The sequence below is a fragment of the Sus scrofa genome, chromosome 14 (genome assembly GCF_000003025.6).
Source record: "Sus scrofa isolate TJ Tabasco breed Duroc chromosome 14, Sscrofa11.1, whole genome shotgun sequence".
In the NCBI taxonomy this organism is placed as follows: domain Eukaryota; kingdom Metazoa; phylum Chordata; class Mammalia; order Artiodactyla; family Suidae; genus Sus; species Sus scrofa.
The window spans coordinates 131948566-131972211 of record NC_010456.5 but is presented as its reverse complement, the minus strand read 5'-3'; the positions used below and the strand labels follow the sequence as shown (position 1 = coordinate 131972211).

The following is a 23646-nucleotide window of genomic DNA, read 5'->3' as shown; positions in this document are numbered from 1 at the left end:
AATCAATACCCTATCATTGCTGTGGGGGAATGCAAAATGGCACAGCACTTGGGAAGACAGTTTGGCAGTTCCTTAGAAAGTTAAACATGCCCTTAACGACATGACCCAGCAATCCCACTCTTAAGTATTAATCCAAGTGAACTGAAAACTAAGTTTACACAAAACCTACATGTAAATGTTTAAAGCAACATTAGTCATAACCGGAAAAAAAGTGGAAACAACCCAAATGTCTTTTAACTGGTAAAGAAAGAAACTGTAGTACACCCAAGGTGATGGAATACTGCTTAGCAAGATAAAGAAACAAAGTATTGGAGGGTTCCCCCCCACCCCATCATGGCTCAGAGGTTAAGAAATCCGACTAGGAACTATGAGGTTTCGGGTTCGATCTCTGGCCTTGCTCAGTGGGTTAAGGATCCGGTATGGCTGTGGCTGTTGCGTAGTCTGGTAGCTACAGCTCCAATTCGACCCCTAGCCTGAGAACCTCCATATGCTGCGGGAGCAGCCCTAGAAAAGGCAAAAAGACAAAAAAAAAAAAAAAAAAAAAAAAAAGAAAGAAACAAAGAAACAAACTATTGATACACACAATATGGGAAATGTCAAATATGTTTTGCAAAGTTAAGAAGCCAAACCAAAAGGCTATAGGGACAGAGAACACATTAGATCAGTGAGTGCAGTGACTTCAAAGGGTTACAGATCAGTGAGAGGAGGCGACTTCAAAGGGTAATTCACAGAGTAATGGAACTACTCCATATCTTGATTCTGGTAGGATACACACCTATGCACTTATCAAAAATAGGCTGACACACCACAGAGTGAAGTGTACCAATTACAAATTAAAAAACAAACTACAGCGACAGAAAACAGATCAGAGTTGCTAGGGCTTGTGATAGGCCTAACAATGATAGAATAGGAGAGAAATTTTTTTGGCAACATAGCTGTTGCATATCTTGATTATGGTAGAGCTTATATAATTGCATGCATCCATCAAAACTCAGAGACTCAAGCGTTCCCGTTGTGGCTCAGCAGTTAATGAACCCAACTAGCATCCATGAGGACACAGGCCTGGCCTTGCTCAGTGGGTTAACAATCCAGCATTGCTGTGAGCTGCAGTGTAGGTCACAGACACGGCTCGGATCCTGAGTTGCTGTGGCTGTGGTGTAGGCCGGCAGCTATAGCTCCAACTAGACAGCTGTAGCTCCCAGCCTGGGAACCTCCATAGGCGGTGGGTACGGCCCCTAAAAGACAAAACAAAAAACAAAAAAACTTCCAGGGGAGTTCCCGTCGTGGCGCAGTGGTTAACGAATCCGACTAGGAACCATGAGGTCGAGGGTTCGGTCCTGCCTTGCTCAGTGGTTAACGATCCGGCGTTGCGTGAGCTGTGGTGTAGGTGCAGACGCGGCTCGGATCCGAGTTGCTGTGGCTCTGGCGTAGGCCGGTGGCTACAGCTCCGATTGGACCCTAGCCTGGGAACCTCCATATGCCACGGAGCGCCAAGAAATACAACAATAACAAAACAAAACAACAAAAAAAAAAAAAAAAAAAAAAAAAAAAAAAAAAACCTTCAGAATCATATGCTAAAAGGGTAAAATTTACTGTAGGTTAATTTATACCTCAATAATGCTGATTAAAAAAAAAAAAGAAGATGCCACATACACTCAACAGAATGGCTAAAATTAAAAACAAGCTGACAACACCAAATGTTGTCAAAGATGTGGTACATCCAGAATTTATGTATTGTTGATGGGAACGTACAATCACTATGGGAAAAGTTTTGGCAATAAAATCAAACATACACTTACCCTATGAACCAGTCATTCCACTCCTAAATATTTACTCAACAGAACCGAAATGCAAAGAAGACTTTACAAATATTTACTGCACCTTATTCATAATAGTCTCAAACTAGAAATAACTCAAATGGCATCAAAAGGTAAACAGATAAATAAAATGTATATTTATACTACAGAATAGCATTCTACAATATAAAAGAACTACTACTACATGCAACAACATGGTCAAAATTCATCATATTGTAAACTCTTTTAAGTTTACTGCATATAATTTAAACCCCCAAAAGATTTAAAATTCCAGCAGCAATAAAAAAATCCAATGTTGGAATTCCCGTTGTGCTCAGTGGTAATGAGCCCAACTAGCATCCATGAGGATGCAGGTTCAACCCCTGTCCTCACTCAGGGGGTTAAGGATCTGGTGATTCCACGAGGTGTGGTGTAGGTCACAGACATGGCTCGGATCCTGAGTTGCTGTAGCGTAGCCCAGCAGCTGCAGCTCCAATTTGACCCCTAGCCGGGGAACTTCCGTATGCTGCATGTATGGCCCTAAAAAGCAAAAAAAAAAAAAAAAAAAAATCTATTGCTAAATTTGACTACAAATAATCAGGCTAAGTAGGTGGTCAAATCAGGGCTGAGGCTGCCCACCACAGCCAGAGCAACATGGGATCCGAGCCACCTCTTGGACCTACATCACAACTCACAGCAACGCCAGATCCCTAACCCACTGAGGGAGGCCTGGGATCCAACCTGCATCCTCATGGATACTAGTCAGGTCTGTAACCTGCTAAGCTGCAATGGGAACTCCCTTGACTACAAATAACTTAAAAAAAGATTCTGAATGGCAAATCCTGATCAGCAAGTCAAAACCAGTAGAAAATGCTTGCAGCTTCTCCCCAACATTTAAAGAGTCTGCAAAAAATGCCAAGGGAAATATATTAAAGTTCAAAAGAAAAATGGACCAAACACATGAACAGACATATTACAGAAAAAGACACAAAAATGACCCTTAAACAGATGAAGAGATGCTCAACTTCACTCATAATAAGAAAATCCCATACAGAGATAGTACTGCTCCCAAAACCACAAAAAAAAAGGCTTTCAAACAAGACTTCATGTGCCTCCTTGTGGAAGAATTTACACCATCTACAAAACATTTATTTAAATTAAAAAAAAGTGTGAAAATACCTGAATCTGACCAAGCTCTAGATCCAATTACCGATTTACAGAGAAGACAGAGGAAGAACATGTTAAACTACATCACAGAGACTCAAAGGGCAAAATCCAAACTATAAATTTCTCACGGAGTTCCCGTCATGGCTCAGTGGTTAACCAATCTGACTAGGAACCATGAGGTTGCGGTTCGATCCCTGGCCTTGCTCAGTGGATTAAGGATCCGGTGTTGCCGTGAGCTGTGGTGTGAGTGGCAGACTCGGCTTGGATCCCGTATGGCTGTGGCTCTGGCGTAGGCCGAGTGGCTACAGCTCCGATTCGACCCCTGGCCTGGGAACCTCCATATGCTGTGGGAGTGGCTCAAGAAAACACAAAAAGACAAAAAAAAAAAAAAAAAAATTCTCAGGACAAACAATATGGTTTCTTAAAAAATAAATTCCAAAGGAGTAGAGGGAAAGGAACCGGAGGAAGAACCTATAAATTAAAAGACTTGAAAAGACACAATCACAACATGTGGACCTTATTTAAGTCTAGTTAACAACAACTCTGATTTATCTCAGGAGTCTGGAAATCTGAATACTGCCTCATGACAGATACATATTTTGAGTGTGGAGATGCTACTGTGGTTATGTTACCAAGAAAATAAATCCTCATCATTTAGAGACACTTAACTGATACAGAGATAAAATGTTATCTGCAATAATCAAGAAGGAGGGGATGGCCTGGGGTGACAGTTGTTGGGACTAAATATGGGTACTGTAGTTATACAATACTACCTACTTTTGTGGATGTTTCTATGTCTTCAAAATAGAAAAGTTCCCCCAAAAAACCCTGTACTACAGAGAGATACCACTTCTCATCTACAGAGTTGGCAAAAAAAACCAGAGGTTTGACAGTATACTATTTCGGTCAGGCTGTCATAGGGACTTCATATATTACTGGTGGGAATGAAGAATGTTATAACCCTCTTGAGGCACCACCTAACAAAACGACATATGCATTTATCCTATGACCCAGCAATTCTACTATATATTGTAATTCTGAAACTATTTTATGTATATGATAGTACTTTAGGTGCATGATAGGACATTGTGAATCTACTGATGCTGTGATTATATTTAAACTAAAAGCAACAAAATGATTTTAGTTATTAAAACCCAGATTTTCACAGTAAGAGAAAAGATGCACAAATACAAAAGGAAACATTTTATACAATGCATGCAAATTAAAGACAGTATGAATCGGAGTTCCTGTTGTGGCTCAGAGAATTACAAACTCATCTAATATCCATGAGGACGCGGGTTTGATCCCTGGCCTTGCTCAGTGGGTTAAGGATCTGGCAGCTGAAGCTCTGATTTGACCCCTAGCCTGGGAACTTCCATATGTGGCCAGTGCAGCCCTAAAAAGACCAAATAACAAAATAAAATAAAATAAAGAACCATTGTTTTAAGGCAATTAATAAAAGCAAAAGCAAAGCTCTTAGACATACAGGCTTCTCCTCCATACCCTCAGCCTGTCCCAATCTCCCTGGTGCTTACTCAGCTGGGCACTGGACTCCTACTGCACTAGACAAGCTCCCCCACAAGGTGTTTTAACTCAAATGCCGTTTTCTCTGTGAAGTCTTCTTGACACCCTATCTAAAACTGCAAATGCTCCAAACTGTCCTGCCACTTCCCAACTTCATCCCCTGCTTCATTCTTCTCCTTAGCATTTATTGCTAATAAACAATATCATTCACTCATTTATTTCTTGACTCTTTCCCCACACTGGAATATAGGCTCCATGAGAGCAGGGATTTTTTTTTTTTTCTATTTACTACTGCTTCTCCAATGCCTAAAACAGTAGCTGGAACTATTTGTTGAATGAAATATTAAGAAATCCATAATCATTGCATCAAATATTAATGCTTAAGTCTCCAAACAGAAGGTTGCCTTTTCCTCATCTGATGAGAAATCATTTAGCAGATTTAACTGACCGGTTTGTTTAGAGGCTGGAAGGAAAAGAGTCCAATATTATATTTCTGTTTGGATTTATATTTTTAATAAAGCTATTATGAGATAAGGACAGAAAACTATATTATTAAAACCTCCACAAAATCCATCCTTCAGCTGTTCCTGTGCTCTAAGTGGTCATTAGATCATACAAAATTCATAAATTAACATACACAGTTAACACTTCATCAGTCAGGAACTATGAAATAAGTCAAAAAAATAGCAAAAATCAGGAAGAAACAGAAAATAAAAAATTAAATTCTGCACAGTGAGACCTCATGAGACCCAAAGGACATGAGTATCTTCTGTTCATTAGATGCTGACTAGTTGACTGGTCTTGTCCCAAAATTGGACACACACAAAGGTGAGGATATACAGACATCAATGAGCAAACACCCATGGAGTCTAGCACCAACCCCGCTGCCTGCCACCACACACATGCACCCCTCAGGGCTCTAGCACCCTCACCAATGCCTCGCTGTCATTCCACTCTATGCAAGCAGCTGACAGAAGAGGGTAGAACTGAGAAGTGTTCGGGGAGGACCCAGGGAGAAGGGGACAGTCACCCAAGCAGGGGGTGGGGGGCACAGCCAAGACACTCACCAAGATCAGACCAGGAGGTCTGAGAACTGGAGATCTCATTCTCCAGTTCAGTGTCTGTTTATGAAGCAGGAGTGACTGACATTGCGCCTGTTTGAGCAGGGGGACAAAGAGCATTGATGAGAAATGGCAAGGCACAGAAAGGGGGCAGACTTAAGCAGCATGCATGCCACCATCTGGCACCAAAAGGAAGTTTCCAGTGGGTTACGTGGAAATTACAGACAGTAAGTGGACTTGAGCTATACTGCTGTTATCAAAAAATCTGGCTGCAGAGAGAAACCTGCCTCACCCCCAAATACTCAAAGGGACCAATGGGGAGACGACAGGACAGGAACAAGGTGGGAGTGTAGGCTGGCAAAGGTTAACCCACAGCCAATTTCACACCCAGACTGTGCAATGGGGCGTCTCCCTGCAAGATCTCACCGTGAATTCCAGTTTGAAAGCCTACCAGTAGACAGAACAGCTGGCCATTATTAGTCAAGAGAGGGCTTTAATAACACCAGGTAAGAAATACTTTTCTTCTAGAGTCCCTGTCATGGTGCAGTGGAGAAGAATCCCACTAGGAACCATGAGGTTTCGGGTTCACCGGATCCCCGGCCTGGCTCAGTGGGATAAGGATCTGGCGTTGCCATGAGCTGTGGTATAGGCCAGATCCTACATTGCTGTGGCTGGGGTGTAAGCCAGCAGCTGTAGCTCCAATTCGACCCCTAGCCTGGGAACCTCCACATGCCACAGGTGTGGCCCCCCAAAAAAGAAATACTTTTCCTCTGACTACTCTCTGTCCAAACAGATCCCCAAAGAGGGAAGCGAACGAGGCGTCCAGGGAGCATATCACAATCCCTCCCTACTCCAAGTATTTCGGGGAATAAGTGGCCAGATACTGGGGTAAAGGAGGAAAGGAGTTTTAGCAGAAGATTAAAGGTTTAAACTTAAATTGAATTATGTTTTTTAGGGCCATACCCTCGGCATATGAAAGTTTTCAGGCTAGAAGTCAACAGGAGCTGTAGCCACCGGCCTACATACACCACTGCCACAGCAACACCAGATCTGGCAGTTCAAGGCAACGCCGGATCCTTAACCCATGAGTGAGGCCAGGGATCGAACCCAACCGAATCCTCATGGATACTAATTGGGTTTGTTACTGCTGAGCCACAGGAGAACTCCTTAAATAGATTATACTGGAGCTTTTAATAGCTGTAAATGATAGGAAAGCTACCATTTGCCCATGAAGTCATGAGGTAACAGGGAGAGGGAAGATCCTACAAAGCACAGTTGAAAGCAGTCAGTGCTGAAAAATATAACGTCTTCTGTTTGTCCTCACCAAACTCAGACTGCTCGCTAACTTGACGACATAAGGAACAGCATTATCGCCGTACTGAACCTGACATGCAAATTCCCAGGGGGATTTACTGTACCCAGTGAGAAGCTACATAAGAAGTCCTTTGAGATTGCTTCCAATTTTAAGTGCCTGTGAGTCTCCTTTCTTCAAGAAGTTGTTAAATTGAATCCAGATTTCAATGGTTAAACTATTAAAGGCTAGGCTGCCTAAAGGAGTAAAACCACAACTTTTTGAAGAATGAAACTATTGGATTGTTAAGTCTGATAATGGTTCCACGTAGGGAAAAATATTTGATTTCAATATTTTTAAGACTCTAAAAAGTGTTTTAAAAAATCCTAAATGACCTTTTCTTTTACATTCAATAGAAACTACAGTTCAAAGAATGCTTATGATATATCCTCAAAATACAATCTTCCTAATTCAAAGCAATTCAACTAATCAAAGGTTTATCAAAATAAACAGGAAACACATGTTTGCTTAAATATCTTCTAGGAATTACAAACTCACATGTTCTTCATCACACAGCAGCTACTGGGGAAAAATATTACTGAGTTCAAAAGGTTTAATGTTATTCATTAAGCATAACAAAATCCTACTGCCGTAACAAATGCCAACAGGAATTTTCATTTTTAAATTAGAAAAAAAAAAAAAAACATACTTTTATGTTTCTAAAAATGAGTAAGCATTATAGACAAACATCTAAAGGTACCGAAAATTTCTGCCCTAGGAACTCCTTCCTGATACCAGTTCAATAAATTCCAGAATGCCTGGAACTTAAAAATGGTCAAAAGAATTAAAACTAGATTTTAATATTTATCTCCTACTAAAGCTATTATATTGTATCATTGCATATTGAAATAAGAGGAGAATCTGGAGTTCCCACCATGGCACAGGGGTTAAAGATGCAACGCTGTCTTTGAAGTGGCACAGTTCAATCCCTGGCCCTGCAGAGTGGGTTAAGGATCTGGTGTTGCTGCAGGTGTGGCACAGGGCATCTGTGGCATAGGTTACAGCTGTGGCTTGGAGCCCTGGCCCAGGAACTTACAAATGCCATGGATGCAGCCAAAAAAAAAAAAAAAAAAAAGAGAGAGAGAGAGGAGAATCATCTTGAAATTTAAAATCAAAATTTTATTTTTTTAGTCTTTTTGCCTTTTCTAGGGCCACTCTCACGGCATATGGAGGTTCCCAGGCTAGGGGTCCAGTTGGAGCTGCAGCTGCCAGCCTACGCCGGAGCCACAGCTGCCTACGCGAGAGCCACAGCAACTGAAGATCTGAGCCGTGTCTGCAACCTACACCACAGCAACGCCAGATCCTTAACCCACTGACCAAGGTCAGAGACTGAACCTGCAACCTCACGGTTTCTAGTCGGGTTCGTTAACCACTGAGCCACGACAGGAACTCCAAATCAAATTTTAATATTATCAAAAGTAAAATGCTCAGGAGTTCCTATCATGGCTCAGCAGAAATGAATCTGACTAGTATCCATGAGGATGCAAGTTCAATCCCTGGCCTCAATTAGTGGGTCCGGGATCTGGTGTTGCCATGAGCTGTGGTGTAGGTCACAGACTCGGCTATATTCTGGCGTTGCCGTGGCTGTGGTGTAGACCAGCAGCTGTAGTTCTGATTCGACTCCTAGCCTGGGAACTTCCAAACGTCTCAGTTAGGCCCTAAAAAGCAAAAACAAACAAACAAACAAAAAGTAAAATGCCCAAGTATGTGAACAAGGAATATTTGTACACTACCTCAGCTCACAACTGAGACAGTTGCTGCTGAAGAATTTGAGATTTTCTGTCTAGTAAAGGCAGAGTGTAACTACTGTCACATCTGAATAATTACTACATTTTATTCAGAAAACTATTTATCTTCCTCACTCTTAAATGACAGTTGTTCAAACAACAAGAATGATTATTTAACATCAAGCAGTCTTTCAATGTCAAAGCCTGACTTAAATTATGCTAATAAATTACTTCGTGGGTTTCATCCAGAAGTAACTATGCGTTTTGCACTAGGGCGTCAAGAACTTTCAGTCTTGTCTTTTTTTTTTTTTTTAAGCTGCATTAAACATTTTTAGAGAAAAAGCCCTATAAAAAAATAAAATGTTTCCATCTTTCCCAAGTATTTTCCTAGGAGTCTTCAATATCATCATATCTCATATATTAACAACCAACATGGAATACTGCCCACAGTGACTTTTTAAAGAAAGTAATTCAATGCTATTCTTAATGTCCTTAAACAATTCTAAAAAGGTCCTTCCGGCTTATGAATTCATGGCAACTTCCTAACAATTGTATACTTATCCTGTTTTACTGTCTCTCCTAGTCTATGACAAACTCAAATTTACACACCACCTCTTTCCTTTTGTGCTACATTGCTAAAACCCAGAGGAAAAAAGAAAAGATACAAATCTGCTACTTCCCCCTCCTTCCCCAAAGCAACAATAAAAACACTAGTTAACAAGATAAAGTGAAGTAGGAAGCAGTTTCAATACATATAAATCACATCTTCTTAACGTCACAAAAGTAATCTCCTGCTTACTTCAAAGGACAAATTAACAGCCATATCCTCTGATCCAGGGATATGCTTCAAGAGAATCCTATCAATGGGTACAGTTGGGTTTATAGCACCATAAAATAAACCAACTATTAACTCAAATTCTGCTAAGCTTAAATAGTCTTGTTTAAATATATAAGTATCATAAAATGTGCTCTCCCCTGGGAAAAAATGACTCGAGGTAAGGAATATTTAAACGAACGCTATTTAGGGAAATATTTTTTTGCCCAACATGAAAATTTCGGTTACGAGAATAAGCAGTTTAGTCAGCATGAATCTTACTATTTTTTTAATAATAGCCCAAGTTCTTTCGTGAAGAAAAATATAGTTTTACAGAATGATTTTTTTCAAGTTTTTCTCTGAATCATAAAAAGCTTACCCAAATTTTGCTGCAACGTGTTTCAATGGCATTAACCAGAGAAAGTATGTGAGCTGAGTGCTTGAGGGAAAATAGAGCAGATTGATCAGTAGTTGGAAGATAAAAGACAATGGTAAAAACCGCATAGTGCACTATTGGTTCCAGTCATTAAGCACACAGGAAGTAAGATTTTCTAGTTAGAAAACTAATTCACAAAGGGCAATGACTTCGTCAAAGCAAAGAAAATCTTATCAAAACAGACAACCATCAATCGTAAAATAAGAAAACAAGTACTAGGATTGGAAGGTGAAACAGGAGAGGAAAATGGCACAAATTGCCTGGCTGTATCTTCTATAACCTGCACTAGCACCTGCCCCCAAACAGTGATGGAGTTTCACTATTTAGGTGCCCAGCCGAGGGCAACTGCTCTGCTTCGGGGCACAGCACAACTACAATTCTACCAAAAGCAGTAAACACTACTTTCATTATGACCACACTTTCCCCTCCGATGGTCTATCCAGGAGGGTCAATAGAAAGCATCTGAAATAAACCACAAACCACTCAAGACTGTTCCAAAGCGGTGCGACTGGCAGCTGGCCTCTAAGCTTAAACACCTGGGTTCCGGTTGCCTCCCTGGTGCTACCTGAGTGACCCTGGATAAGTCACTTCCAGCTGTCGCACTGGTCATCTGCATAATTAAGGTGCGAGGGGAAAGCACTAACACTGCAGGATGCTAAGGCGCAGGGCGGAGTCGACTTGACTCGGTGAGTCCTAAAATGAAAGCGCATGAAAATAATAAAAAACGATGCCCAAGGCAGCTGAGCCCCGGTGGGCACAGCCCTGAAGTCGAGCCACTCCGAAAGGCGTCGCCTGCCGGGAATCCCCGGACAGCTGGCCGGCGCGGGCGTCCAGGGGGAGGGCGCGACCGCACTTTTTAGCAGAACCACCGGCTAGCTCCCCGGCGACGGCGACCGCCGCCGGGCTCCCCACCCTCCTCGGCCGGACGCCGCCGAGGGCCGAGGTCAGGACAACAATAAAGGAAGGAGCCGCGAGAAGACGACGCCGCCGGGAGCTGGCGCGCGCAGGTGAGCCGGCCCCGCGGCCTCGCCCAGGTGCAGCCGCAAGGGCGGACCCGCGAGCAGAGGAGCCGCGGGGGCCGGGACTCCGCGCCGCCCGCCGCCCGCCGCCCCGCACTCACCAGTGCCCGCCAGCCCCTCGAGCCTCCCAGCTCGCTTCAGCGGGCGCCGCGCTCTCGGAGCCCGGCCCGGCTCACCCCGCCCCGGCGCCGCGGAGGTCCTCACGCGGAACTTCCCAGCGGCCCTGGACCTGCAGCACCCGCGCCGCCGCGGCCCGGGGTCCCACAGGCAGTGAGAAGCCGGGAGCGGCGCCCACGACGGCCCGCCTGCGCACTGCGCACGCGTGCCCGCGCCGCCTCAGCCCCCAGACGGCGGCCGAGATTCCGGAGCAGGCACTCCCAGCCCGCGGAGACTACAAGTCCCGACACGCCCCGCGCAGGTCCTGGAGGCGTGGTGGGCCGGGTTCCGGGCGTCTTTCCTGGTTCCAAGGGAGGAGACCCCGGACGCCTCGGGGAGGACCGCGCACGGGGCTCTGGGCCCTTGCACTGCGGTGCATCCTGGGATTCGTAGTTTTTCAGGACGACCAGGCTTGGCTCGAGGGTGGAATTCAGGATTGTCTTATGTCACCGCCTAGAACTTCCAGGCACAGGGATCTTTAAAAATAAGTTTCATTCTTTTGCAGATAATTAGTTTGTAAGCTGTCCCATAATCAGTCCAGGAGGTATAAATTCACAGGCTATTGTGCGACCTGGGGAAAAAAAGCTTTACAACTCTTCACCCCAATTTTTTGCTCCTAACAATTTCTTTCTCTCTAGAACTGTAGATCCACTTCCTACTTAATAGGACAGGAGGCTTAGAGAAACTTAAAGGGTGGTTTAGTAGAAATTCGATTAGTCCAAAGGCTGGAACGTAAATATGTGTTGTCATAAATATTTACTCGTAAATATTTCAAGTGTTTGTTGAGCGCCTACCATGTCAAGGCCAGACTTGGTATACACTTGAGAACAAGTGTCATGGAGCCTGCAGTCTGTAGGAGGAGCTAGTCCTTAAAAAGCAAGATAAAATACATTGAGAGTTCCCCTTGTGGCTCAGCAGTAATGAACCCAACTAGTATCCATGAAAATGCCAGTTCCCTCTGTGGCCCCGCTCGGTGGGTTAAGGATCTGGCGTTACAGTGAGCTGCGGTGTAGGTCCGATTTGGAATTGATGTGGCTGTGGCTCCAATTCCAATCCTGGGAACTTCCATGTGCCTCAAGTGCAGCCTGGGTCAGAGGGTGTTTGGGGTGGAGGAAGAAAAGAAAAAAAAAAGGATAAAGATAAATACATATGTTAATGGTTAATGCCTTGGAGAAACAAAACAAGTTAAAGAGACAGTGTAAGGAGGGGCTCATTAAAAAGGATAGTCAAGAGTTCCTTGTGGCTCAGTGGTTAAGGAATCCAACTAGGAACCAGGAGGTTTCGGATTCCATACCTGGCCTCCGTATGCTGCGGGTGCAGCCCTGGAAGAGACAAAGTCCAAAAAAAAAAAAAAAAAGAAGAAGAAGAAGAATGGTCAGGGAAAGCTCTCAGGGGAAATGAATTTTGAGCTGAATCCTAAAAAAAAAAACAGAATTATTCAGACATGCAAAGAGCTGGGAAAGGATTATATGCCACGCCTGTCATAGTGCATGGCACACACCAGGTTCTCAATAAATATTTGTTTCATTTGAGTCCTTCTTCCTTTCCTTCCCCCACACAGCCTTAGATCACATCCTTCCCCCTTCGAAATCTTTATCAACACCTTCAGAACATCCTTCCTATGTGAAGATGTGCAGGAGACAAACCAATGTCCAGCCATGGATAAGCTGTATATGTACAGCTGCTAGGACAGAAAACACAAGGCAAATGCTGCCCAGGCTGGTGACATGGCTGAAACTGAGACGACTTAACCCCATCTTTATTTGTGAACTGGGTTAAAAGTTCTCATCACCAGAGTTCCCGTTGTGGTTCAATGGTTAACGAATCCGACTAGGAACCCTGGCCTTGCTCAGTGGATTAAGGATCCGGCGTCGCCGTGAGCTGTGGAGTAGGTCACAGACGGAGCTCAGATCCAGCGTTGCTGTGGCTGTGGCATAGGCCGGCAGCTACAGCTCCGATTAGACCCCTAGCCTGGGAACCTCCATATGCCGAGGGTATGGCCCTAGAAAAAGGCAAAAAGACAAAAAAAAAAAAAAAAAAAAAAAAAAGTCTCATCACCAAGGCTGACCTCCTGACTCACTTCTGTTTATGAGGCAGAAAATCGGATTTAGAGTTTGCCATTTTGAGATCCTAAAGGAAACTTAGATATTATCTCATTCCAAACAGAAGCGAAGTGAAAAACAGCCCTAGACCTATCTGTGGGCACTGACCTGTGACATTAGGCAGAGGGGGCATGTTGCCTTTCTGATGCCCAGTGACCTCACCTGCTCCCCTTACAGAATATTCTCAGGATCTGATAAGTCAATGGCGAGGAAAAAGCTCTCCAGACTGCAGAGAATGCTTCCCCTCCACACCCCCACCCCCGGCTCTTTCAGCTGCTCTTCAACATTTCAACATTTCCAAGGAGATTGTTTTCTTATCTTTTGAAAAACCTTAGCAGTGTGGCCGTGCTGACACCTGTCTTCCCGAGGCCTCATTTCCTCATTTTTACAATGGTTGAAAGGATTTGGCCCATCATAGTTTATAAACTGGCCAGAGCTGTTTCCTTTTGCTCACACAGTGGGTTTTATTTTTAACCGAATGTGTGGCTAACATTTAAAAATAGGAGATTTCAGGAGTTCTCTTGTGATGCAGTGTTGTCACTGCAGAGGCTCTGGTCGCTGCTGTGGTGTAGGTTCGATTCCTGGCCTGGGAACTTCCATGTGTCACAGACAAAGCCAAAAAAAAAAAAAGAAAAAAAATTTTAAATAGGGAGATTCGAGGAGTTCTGTTGTAGCTCATCTATAACGAACCCGACTAGTATCTATGAGGACGTGGGTTCGATCCCTGGCCTTGCTCAGTGGGTTAAGTATCCGGCATTGCTGCAAGCTGCAACGTATGTTGCAGACATGGCTCAGATCCTGAGTTGCTGCAGTTCCTATTCAACCCCTAGCTTGGGAACTTCCATATGCCTTGGGTGTGGCCCTGAAAATAAAATAAATTAATTTTTAAAAAGGGAGATTTTAAATAAAAATCCAGATGTCACCTGCTTAATCTCTCTAGGCATTTGAACTTGTCTTCCCTGGCTAGAGAGTCTAGAAGGGTCTCCAGCTCCAGAATCCTAGAAAATTCTAGATGAGATATTTGGGACATATGTAAGATAAAAATATATATATATATTCCTTGTTTATCTGAAATTCAAATTCAAACTTAATGTCTTGCATTTGATCTGAAAACCCACATGCAGCGATCAGACCACTGATGCAGAGACTCTCACTCCCTCCAGAGAGAGGGAGACTTTCTCCTGAGAGTTATTACCACGTGACAGGATTGACTGAGTGGTTTTAAATTATTCCTTTGCTCTTTTTTCCTAACAAGCCCCAAACGTTGTTTGACATCTGGAGTCACATTTATAGACAACGAGGAAAGCCAGAGTAATGGCTCAATTTGCCCAAAGACACACAGCAAGCGCTACTTCAAGGTTGCAGTATAACCAGGACCTGTTAGCACCCTGCTGTGTAGAAGGCTCAGGATCAGCCAATAAACACGATGACAGAAAACAAAACAAAAACCACAACCTAAAACAAAACAAACCAAACAAAACCCCCCAAATCACTTCGCTTTTCCTCCAGCCTTTTTTTTTTTTTTTTTTTTTTTTTTTTGGATGGAGAGATTTATTATATAACAGTGCTTTCAGTGTTATTAAAAAAAAAAAAGTATGTGGAATATTCCCTTGTTGAAATTGCAGTCTGGGAGCAAACCAAGAACATTCAGGACCCACAGACGGTGCTGAGGAATGCTGGAATATTCCATGGATACTTGTCATCTGAAGAAAAGGGAGAGGAGGAGTCTGAATTCAAGAATCTGCAGGTTACCTTTAAAGCATCTTTGTCGTCATCATCTTCCTGCCTTGTATGTGTAATGCACTTGGATGTTTTTAGCAAAAATATTTATGGATGGGGTTCCCGAGGTAGGTCAGTGGTAACAAACCCAACTAGTATTCAGGAGGATGTGGGTTCGATCCCTGGCCTTGCTCAGTGGGTTAAGGATCCAGCATTGCCTTGAGCAGTGGTTTAGGTCACAGACCAGACGCAGCTTGGATCTCCGAGTTGCCATGGCTATGACATAGACTGGCAGGTGCAGCTCCAATTTGACCCCTAGCCTGGGAACCTCCATGTGCCGTGGGTGCGGCCCTAAAAAAACAAAACAACAACAGAGGTATTTATTGAGCCCCTTGTATATGCTTCCATGCTGTGCCCTGGATCCTCCAGACAGGCACTAGCCCCTTTGAAAACACAAAATAGAGCCATGAAGAGAAATCCGGAGACTGATCCCAAGTCACACAGAAAGGGACTGAGCACTTGTCCCGCTCCAACGTTTGACTTTCCTTCCCCTCACAGGCACTTCCTAGCTCCTTCCCTGCTTTATCTTTTTCTGCTTTTTTTTTTTTTTTCTCGCCTTAGCAAGGATCACACCCCACGCTATATGTTTTACTTATTTATCTTGTTTATTCTCTTCATGTCACACTAAAATGCAACATCCACACCGACAGGGATTTTATCTGTTTTGTCCCTCACTGTACCCTCAGAACAGAAGCATTTGTTGAAAACAGAAACAGACTCACAGACTTTGAAAGCAAACCTATGGTTACCAAACAGGAAGGGTGGGGGTGGGGGAGGGAGGGACGAGGGGTTTGGGAATGGCAAAGGCACATTTTGGGTTTGTCTGTTTGTTTTTGTCTTTTGTCTTTTTAGGGCCACATCCTCGGCATATGAAAGTTCCCAGGTTAGGGGTCAAATCAGACCTCTAGCTGCCAGCCTACAGCACAGCCACAGCAACACCAGATCCTTAACCCACTGAGCGAGGCCAGGGATCGAACTCGTATCCTCATGGATCCTAGTCGGGTTCGTTAACCACTGAGCCACGAAGGGAGCTCCAACATTTTGTATATGAAATGGACGATGAACGGGGAGCACAGGGAGATCTATTCAGTGTTCTCTGAAAACCTATATGGGAATGGTATGTGTATATTATGACTCAATCATTTGCTGTATAGCAGAAATTAACACAACCTTGTAAATCAACTATACTTCAATAAAATTACATTTTTTAAAAAGAAATATTTGTTGAATGATGAATGCCCCCAGCCCCCTTTATGGACAGAGTCAGAATCAGAAGTCAATGGAAGGAGCAATTCCAGAGAAGTAAACTCCGGTTTTTACTAGAAATCAGAGAGAACAAGAATCAAACAAACACTCTCTGAACCCAGCTTTGTTCCTTTCTTATCCCCTCTAGAAACTGGGTAGCAGAGAGATAAATACAGCTCTTCCTTAGTTTTCAGTGTAGAAATGGAACCCGTACCCGAAAGGGAGTTGGTGGGGTTGCTTTTGTGGCTGGGGATTAGAAGACTGGCCCTCCTGGCTTCCCAAGTACCTGGCCTCAGCCAAGCCAAGAGAAGGGCGATTCTCAGTCATCACACGGGAGGGGCAGGATTAGGTGACCGGCCCAGAGTACAGAGCTGGTGACTGAGTCTCCTCCTGGAGCTAATTCTTGGATCCCAGGGCTGGAACACAATCCTCCTTCAGCAGGAAGCCCAAGGGACTGTCCCTATGTCATGCTTACAGAGGAGCAAGAACAGGATTTCCAAACAGGTCAGTGACCAACCCCAATTCCAGGCCTACAGAGGAAACATACTGAGGGTCAGAGGGGATGATTTTGCCACCAAGATTTTTAGAGAGCAGGACCAGGTCTTTCCTGCCTTGGGCCAGTCAAGCAGCAAAGAAGGGAACCTGGCACTGGATACAGCCTGATGCCACAGAAGACCTAAAGGTCCCCAACAACCCTGTGATCTCTGTGGTCCGGTGAGGTTCCAGCCCCAGTTAGGTCATCTATTAATTAACCCGACCACATGTGACAGGACTGGGATTCTGGCAAGCCCCGCAATTGTGGGGGACACCATGCCTGCTAGTATCCAAATGTGAAAACTCTTGCCCCCTTGTGGCATGAAAACATGAAAAGGAAGATTTTCCTGAAGCCAAGGTGCTTGTCCTGGTCCAGAGCTGGGTAGCTAATTGCCACACTAAAGCAGCGACATTCTAGAAGGTGAAGGGCTCTTTCCAGATAAAGCTGGAGGAGGATCTGGGATACAAGTCTGTGGGCTGTGGATCCCTGCAGCTCAGACCCCTGCACCTCCCAGGGGTGACTCTAATGCTTGCCAAGCCCTTCAAGTCAAAGGCCACTGGTTTCTTTTCTTTTTTTTTTTTTTTTTTGCTTTTTTAGGGCTGCAGCTGCAGCATATGGAGGTTCCCAGGCTAGGGGTCTAATCAGAGCTACAGCTGCTGGCCTACACCACAGCCACAGCAACAAGGGATCCGAGCCCCATCTGCGACCTACACCTCAGCTCACGGCAACATCAGATCCTTAACCCACTGAGCAAGGCCAGGGATCGAACCCACATCCCCACGGATCCTCGTCAGGTTCGTTAACCACTGAGCCACAAAGGGAACTCTAGGCCACTGGTTTCTGTTATCCATCTTGCCATTTGTCACAAGTTTGTTTATGTTCAACAAGAACCAGTGCCTCAAGTGTCAGGAAGGCTGGCTGTGTGCCATGCTGAGACCCCCCAGGGAAAGGAAGCAGAAGGCATGGCTCCACCAGTTGACCCTCTGGACTCCAGGAAAGGCAAACAAAAAGCATGGTCTCTGGAGTCCATCTGAGCTGACTAACAATGACCTTGGGCTTCTTACCTTATTTCTCTGAACCTCAACATTTCTTCATCTATAAATTGGCCTTGATATTAATTCCACAGCCTCATCAGAAGTCTTCAATGGACTAATGCATGTATATGCCTGGAATATATTAAAGGCTCCATCAGTATTATCTTGTTTGGCCTAATTCCTCAACCCACCTGAGCAGGTTCACACATTCATTGCCTCTCATCTGGGCAATGGGTAGATTCTAGAAATATCTCACCCGCTGCAGACCTCACACACATCCTGGTGATAGATGTACCCATTGTGGGGGTTTCTGTCGTGGCTCAGCAGTAATCTGACTAGTATCCATGAGGACAGGGGTTCGATCCCTGCCTCACTCAGTGGGTTAAGGATCCGGCGTTGCCCAAGAGCTGTGGTATAGGTTGCAGACACAGCTCGGACCTGGTGTTGCTGTGGCTGTGGTGTAGGCCGGTGGCTGTAGTTCCAATTAGACCCCTAGCCTGGGAATCTTCATATGCCACAAGTGCAGCCCTAAAAAAAGAAAAAAAAAAAAAAAAGTCTTGAACCTCAGAGGGCAGGGCCCTGTGGACATGGGGTTGAAATAAGAAGGGCCTGATTTAGAAGCACCCAGGATGCCAGTCTTGGGGGACGTGGTGGCTAATTTTATGTTCCCACCTGACTGGGTTAAGGGAGCCCAGATAGCCAGTAAAATATTATTTCTGGATGTGTCTCTGAGGGTGTCTTTGGAAGAGTTCAATGTTTGAATCCATAGATTAAGTAAAGGTCTCCCTGCCCCATGCGGCTGGCCACCACCCAATCTGATCGAGGCCAAAATAAACGAAAAGGTGGGCGGGGGGGTGGAGCCAGTTCACTGTCTCTATGTGGAGACGTCCAGCTTCTCCTGCCCTCCAATACTGACCCCTGATTCTCAGGCCTCAGGACTCAGACTGAATTACACCAGTGGCTTTCCTGGTCCTCCAGGTTGTAGAGCACAGATAATGGGACTTCTCAGCCTCCATAACTACATAAGACATTTCCTGTAATAAAACACCTCCCTTACCTATTCCTATCTAGCTACGTACCCATCTTTCCATCTATCTATCTATCTACCCATCTGTCTCTCTTCTATGTGTCTGTTTCTCTGGAGATCTCTAACTAACACAGTGGGATTTGCATTTGCCTTCCCAAGTGCACCCCCCTCCCCCCCACCCCACTCCCTTCTGCTGGCCACACACACACACACACACACACACACACAAATACATAAATAAATTGACCCGGGTAGATTAGAGCAGTATTGCAATGGCTTTTTCACCGATTTCTTTTTCTTTTCTTTCTTTCTTTTTTTTAATCTCAGGGCTGCACTTGCAGCATATGGAAGTTCCCAGGCTAGGGGTCCAATTGGAGCTGTAGCTATAGCCTACATCACAGCCACGCCTGATCCCAGCCGTGTCCGCGACCTACACCACATCTCACGGCAACACAGGATCCATAACCCACTGAGCGGGGCCAGGGATCAAACCTGGGTCCTCATGGATACCAGTCAGGTTCATTACCGCTGAACCACCAAGGGAACTCCTTCTTCACTGTTTTCAATCATCTCCACTCCTTCAAAAACATCTCACTTTCACCCAAAAGCTGGAAGGTACACCCCCAACCTCCCCCCCCCACCCCTCCCCCATTGAAAGACTTAATAGCAGGGCAGCTCTAAAAATAACTTGCCTTCCTCGACCCCCTGGCATGTAAATACATCTTTGTTCCAGGCTGGCATTTAATAACTGTACTTTATGGTGAAACAAAAGCTGTAATCAGAGCCCAACAATGGAAGCTGCAGTCAGCCCTGAACAATACTCAGAATTCCCATGGTGAACCCCCCATCCGCAGCTGTGAGAACCAGAAGTCTCAAGCATGAATTCCATTCACAATTATTCGCCTGGTCCACTGTGGCTTCACATCACGGCCTTCCTGCCTCATCAGTGGGGCTTTCGAGAAGCTGAAAAGGGTTTCCAAGCCTGGGCCCTTGCCGAGAGCAGCCCGTGCAGGTGTGCACACGGGGACTGGCTCTGAGAAGTCTTATTAGAGTCACGTGGTGACAGGGCCAGACTGCCCTGAGGCTGGGCGCTTCAGCAGCCATCTCTGCACCAGCAATTCACGCAAGATTTCCTTCAGACAAAAGAGAGCTTTGCACTGATTTTCTTCTCAAGCCCTGCAGCCTGTGCATTCCAGGATAAGCCCAGCAGCTGCTTCTGCTGCCGGGTTCAAGTCCTAGAACCTCAGAGAGAGAGTCTTTAAGAGGGACTGCTCGGTGGGGCTCAGCCTTGCAGCATGTTAGCATCACTGGGACTGCTTTTAAAAAAAATTTCAGGAGCTCCCATTGTGACTCAGTGGGTTAATAACCTGACTAGCATCCATGAGGATGCAGGTTTGATCCCTGGCCTCACTCAGATGGTTAAGGATCCGGCGTTGCCATGAGCTGTGGTGTAGGTCACAGATGAGGCTCAGATCTCACATTGCTGGGCCTGTGATGTAGGCCGTCAGCTACAGCTCCAATTTGACTCCTAGCCTGGGAACTTCCAAATGCTGCGGGTGCAACCCTAAAAAGAATAAATAAATAAATAAAAATTGTTTTAAAAAGTTCTTAGGACAAGACCCCACTCCAGACAAATCAAATCGGAATCTCTGGATGAGGAATTGACATTGGTATTCTTTCTTTCTTTCTTTCTTTCTTTCTTTCTTTCTTTCTTTCTTTCTTTCTTTCTTTCTTTCTTTCTTTCTTTCCTTCTCTCTCTCTCTCTCTCTCTCTCTCTCTCTCTCTTTCTTTTTTGTCTTTTTAGGGCTGCACCCAGGCTAGGGGTCAAATCAGAGCTGCGGCTGTTGGCCTACACCACAGCCACAGCAACACCAGATCTGAGCCGCATCTGCAACCTACACCACAGCAATATCAGATCCTTAACCCCCTGAGTGAGGCCAGGGATCGAACCCGCATCCTCGTGAATACTAGTTGGATTCCTTACCACTGAGCCACGACAGAACTCCTCTTTTGTTCTGTTTTGAAGTATAACTTAGGTATAGTGTTATGGGCTGAATGTGTCCCCCCAAAATTATACATTGATGACTCCACCCCCAGTGTGACTCTATCTGGAGACAGGGCTTTTACACAGGAAATTAAGGTTAAATGAGGTCATAAGGACAGGGCCCTGGTCCAATAGCATCAGTGTCCATATCAAAAAAAAAAAAAAAAAAGACACCAGAGAGCTCACCTCCCCAATATATGCAAAGATTCCACGCCAAGATGGCCACCTGCACCTCAGGTAAGAGCCTCCGCCAGGAACAGAATCAGCCAGGACCTTGATCGTGGACTTCCAGCCTCCAGAACGGTGAGAAATAAACTTCTGTTTCAGCCACCCAGTCCATGGCATTTTGTTATAGCAGCCCAAGCTGATTAAGACACATAAAGTCTACAACCCTTTAAGTACAAAGGCCCATAAACTGTATAACCATCACCCAGATCAAGATACATTTCTAGTATCCCAAAAGCCTTCCTATGCCAGCCAGAGGTAACCACTGTTCAATTTCTATCACCATAGATTCGTGTGGCCTGTTCTTGAACCTCGTGTAATTGTAATGACACCCTCTGTGGGGTACGCTTGGGGGTCGACCTTCTTTTACTCGATCTTGTGTTTGTGAGATGAATTGATGTCATCGTGTGTTGCAACAGTTTGAATGTTACATTTTATGAATACAGCACCGCCTACCTACTCTGCTATAGATGGACATCTTGGTTGTTCCTCCTCTTTCTTTTTCCATGTTGCTTCCTCTGTTCAGAATGGCGTTTCCCTCCAGCCCCATCCCACCCTCTGATCTGTCACAAATAAAACCTGTCTAGGCAGAGAGGCAAGAACGGAGACCCCAGGCAAATCTCACTGTCTCTAAGAATCTTCTACTGGGAGTTCCTGTTGTGCCTCACTTGGTTCAGAACCCAACTAGCAGCCATGAGGATGTGAGTTTGACCCCTGGCTTTACTCAGCGGGTTGAGGATCCCGCACTGCCACAAGCTGCAGTGGAGGTCCCAGACGTGGTTCAGATGCCATGTTGCTGTGGCTGTGGTGTAGACAGGCAGCTGCAGCTAAGATTCGACCTCTAGCCCAGGAATTTCCATATGCCGTGGATGTGGCTCTAAAAAGACAAGGAGGAAAAAAAAAAAACACCTTTCTGACCTTTCAGGGAGAAATAGCCTACTGCTCCCCAGTTTGAAATTATAGTGGCGTCTCTGCCAAGGGACTGTGATCTCCTCAAGGGCAGGGACCATGTCTTAATCATCTCTACAGGAGTTCCTGTCGTGGCTCAGTGGTTAACAAACCCAACTAGTATCCATGAGGATGCAGGTTCGATCCCTGGCCTCGCTCAGTGGGTTAAGGATCCAGTGTTGCCGTGAGCCTAGGTGTAGGTCGCAGATTTGGCTTGCATCCTGAGTTGCTGTGGCTGTGGTGTAGGCCAGCAGCTACGGCTCCAATTAGACCCTTAGCTTGGGAACCTCCATATGCTGTGGGTATGGCCCTAAAAAGACACATACGCACAAAAATCATCTCTGCAGCCTCAGCCCCTACCACAGTGCCTGCCCTGGAGATAGGAGAGGCCAAGAAATAATGGCTGGTTTCTAGCAGGCAGGCCCCCTGCCAGGGGCAGATCTGGCTTTGGGAAGGAAGGCCAGCAGAAACTATGAAGTTTCCGGGCCCAGAAAGGACACCTTACAGGAAGTCCAGTGGGATAGACTGGACATGTGAGCTGTGGGGGGCTCACCCCAGGGACCAGCCCCAGGTATCACTCCCAGGCCCCAGGCTTAGCTCTGGCTGCTGAGCCCCTTGTAGGACCTGTGGAGAAGGCTTCAGGAGCCTGGAAGAATGGGCCCTTCTGCAGGGTATCAGTGGGCCCAGCCAGGGGGCTGCTGAGTCCTGGCACGGCCCAGGACTCTGTTTTAGGTCCTGCCACATGGCCCTGATCCCTCAGCCTTGCCACCCCCTTCCAGTGAGGGCATCTGGAGTTACCTAGGAAGCTGGGTTAGAGGGGCTGGGTTAGTGGGATTCACTGGATTTCCTGCTACGGGATTCCTTTTTCTGATTTCTCCCTCATCCTTCACTTATGTCATTTAAATAAGGCCATCGACAAAGTTCTCAATCCAGTGTGGCAACCCAACAGCGCAACCTAGAAAGCTCAGTCTCGGAGTTCCCGTTGTGGCTCAGCGGGTTAAGAACCTGACATAGTATCTGTCAGGATGCAAATTCGATCACTGGCATCGCTCAGTAGGTTAAGAATCCGGTGTTGCCGCAAATTGTGGTATAGGTCGCAGATGCAGCTCAGATCCAGTGTTGCTATGGCTGTGGTGTAGGCCAGCGGCTACAGTTCAGATTCAGCCCCTAGGCTGGGAACCTCCATATGTTGCAGGTGTGGCCGTAAAAAGAAAAAGGGTGAGAGAAAGAAAGGAAAGAAAGGAAGGCAGGAAGGAGGGAGGAGGGAGGGAGGACAGAAAGAAGGAAGGAAGGAAAGAAAGACCAGTCTCCGAATTAACAGCCAGCCATCAATGCATGCTTTTAGTCATTGAAAGATAATCAACGTTGTTTAGAAAATCTGTTTCCACAAAGGCCTCAACAATCACATCTCTGGGATGTAAGCTTTTTGACCTACAATGCTGTCGTAAAGGGATGCTCTTGGTGTCAGACAGACCTGGGTTCAAATCTACCACTTGCGGGCAGTGCAACTAAACCATTCAATTGTGTGTTCTGCGCTTCGGTTTCCTCATCAGCCAAACCATCCCTCTGCTGCACAGTGGCTGTGAGGACAGGCTTAGTGCACAGCAGGTGCTCATGATGGTACCCACCTGGCTAGGGAAAAAGGCCCAAGCCCTC

At 45.4% G+C, this 23646-nt stretch overlaps 1 protein-coding gene across 4 annotated transcripts in view; it reads right to left on the bottom strand.

Moving 5' to 3' along the window:
- Window positions 1-11280, bottom strand: part of PLEKHA1 (pleckstrin homology domain containing A1) — a 55733-nt gene extending 44453 nt beyond the window's left edge. Inside the window, exon 1 of one of the 4 annotated variants that reach the window (XM_005654150.3) lies at window positions 10997-11280. The gene's annotated coding sequence lies outside the window, so the exon portion shown is untranslated. Of the gene's footprint in view, window positions 1-5554; window positions 6161-10996 lie in introns of those variants that run through there. The other 3 variants (XM_001927189.5, XM_005654149.3, XM_013981768.2) reach the window with 3 other exon arrangements.